This window comes from Anopheles funestus, chromosome 2RL (assembly GCF_943734845.2).
Source record: "Anopheles funestus chromosome 2RL, idAnoFuneDA-416_04, whole genome shotgun sequence".
NCBI lineage: Eukaryota > Metazoa > Arthropoda > Insecta > Diptera > Culicidae > Anopheles > Anopheles funestus.
The window spans coordinates 12121845-12123971 of record NC_064598.1 but is presented as its reverse complement, the minus strand read 5'-3'; the positions used below and the strand labels follow the sequence as shown (position 1 = coordinate 12123971).

The 2127-nt window shown below is 36.8% G+C and overlaps 1 long non-coding RNA gene across 1 annotated transcript; it reads left to right on the top strand.

Moving 5' to 3' along the window:
• The first annotated feature begins 368 nt into the window (after nt 1-368).
• LOC125762872 (uncharacterized) lies at nt 369-1487 on the top strand. The gene is made up of 2 exons (XR_007418267.1): nt 369-1205; nt 1279-1487. It is a non-coding gene; the product is annotated as an uncharacterized LOC125762872 (long non-coding RNA).
• Nucleotides 1488-2127: the final 640 nt, after the last annotated feature.

Below are 2127 nucleotides of genomic sequence, written 5' to 3'. Positions count from 1 at the left end.
AATTCACACTCACTTTCGGTATGTTTTTTTTCCATCGTGTCATTAAATGTGTTTGCATCGACGGGACGACCAGGCTGCCAGGTGCCACATGGCGCGGTTCTTGATTCTGAAACATGAATAAATAAAAAACGAGTGTTTCAAAATTTTACAAACAAATAATTTTAGAATTGTTGCTTTCTTGCTGAAACTTCAACAGCAGGAATAGAAAAAGAATCAAAATATTGTCATTTTTGTACTGTTTTCTTAACTGTGCAGCCTCAATTTTCCAAATCGAAATCTCAGGATAAGAGAATATTACCGCTGGGACTTTAATTTTTTTATGTCGATTTTATGTCGACCTTTAAGATATTTTTGAAACGACCCCATTCACGTAAAAGTAATCGTAGTAATCATAAAATCAGTCATTACCAAGAAATCACACTGTTGTGCTAAAAAATGTCTCGTTTTACAACAACCCATTCGACCGTTTATATTCCTCCCTGTTTGGATTGTAAGGAATCAAATCAATCTGTAAGAAAATGTAAAGAAAGCACCGTAAATGTCTGTAACAAGTGTACAAAATCATTGGAGGTGAACAGATGTCAAAGAAGAAAATCAAACAGTGTTATTTTGGCTGTCGATTCGTTGGAATGTCTTGACTGCAAGAAAATAGCTTCACGCGTCATGTGCAAATGTCACTGCACGCAGCATAATTGTTATCGATGCGTAAAAGAAAATGTGCCGAAACTTAAACATTGTTGCAAATGTTCCTCTAAAGTCGATGCAAACTGCATTGTGGAGTGTGAAAAGCCATGCTGTTCGAAGGATTATTCGTGCCAAACGCTTAACCGAGTACGAGAATCACGAATCAAGAAAACACTACTACCTGCCTGTCGTTGCCGTGAGCTTAAGTCACCTTCAACTGTTTCCCGCCCTGATGAAGCCGTGTTTTGCAGTCGGAAAGTGCAGCTTGAAAAGCTACGTGACACATCACTGCGAGGTAGTAGGCTATGTCGTTGTAATTGTAACCCCTGAAGACGGCTATCGCAGTATACGGTGTCTAGTAACGAGAGGAGAAGGACGTAAATTTGTTTGTTAACTGAAATTAGCTGAAAATAAGCATGTATACTAAGAAATTGTGTAAGCAACCTCTTTGGAACACCACCTACCGGACGTCATACACCGGTCAGAATCCTTTACGTCCGTTGGTTCCACCTCCAAAAGTCGTAAGTTTATGAAGAATTTCAAGAGCACGAAAACATGTATAATTTTTTTATCTTACTTAATTTCCTGTTCTAGAAACTTTACATTCCGGAACATCGTTTGAGATATTTAGAACACATGGGTACAAAATCTCCGATAGAACACAGGAAATTCACTCCATTACCCCGTACATCTGTTGGGTCAGAAGAATGTTGTAACTGTATTTGGTAGGCAAAACTCCCGAAACGGAAAATGCCTCAAACAAATAAATAAAAACTAAATTATGCCGTAAATGGTGTAAAATATTTCCTGCTTTTTCGTCCCACTCTATTTTCATAAAATTTAACTAATATTGTGTACTTTATTATAATTAAAATATTTATTACTAAGTTATATTAAATATTATTTTCTAAAAAAAAGATATCTAAAATTTCTTAAAGTGATATGATCAGTTTGTGATCGGCAATATCATGATATAGCTCAGTAAATCATGGAGACGCCTGGTGATCGTTTTCTTCTGAGAGTCGTTTGACGATTGAGAGTCAATGTTGGGATCTTAATATTTGAGCGCAGAGAATTGAATCGAGCCACTAAAGAAACTGGATTTAAGGTGATCGTCAGTTTCATTCTTGCGTTAACATGCATCATTCGTATGTATTTAAACCCATACCATCACGATGCTATCAGAATTCCCACACGTGCTCACCGTTGACAGTAGCTCAGATGTTACCGTGGCCTTCTAATAGCTGAACTTCTGATCAATCTCTAACTCATTTATGTTCTTTATGTTCTGAAATCTTCTTCCGCACCAAAAAAGAAAAAAAGAAAACCTTTAATAGCAGTTTTATTGATGTTGGGTACAGTTGAAAATGGATCAACATTGGGTACGAATCACTTTTTAATCAACTGGATAAACAAATACGCTATTGACCTGGTCGCCGTTGT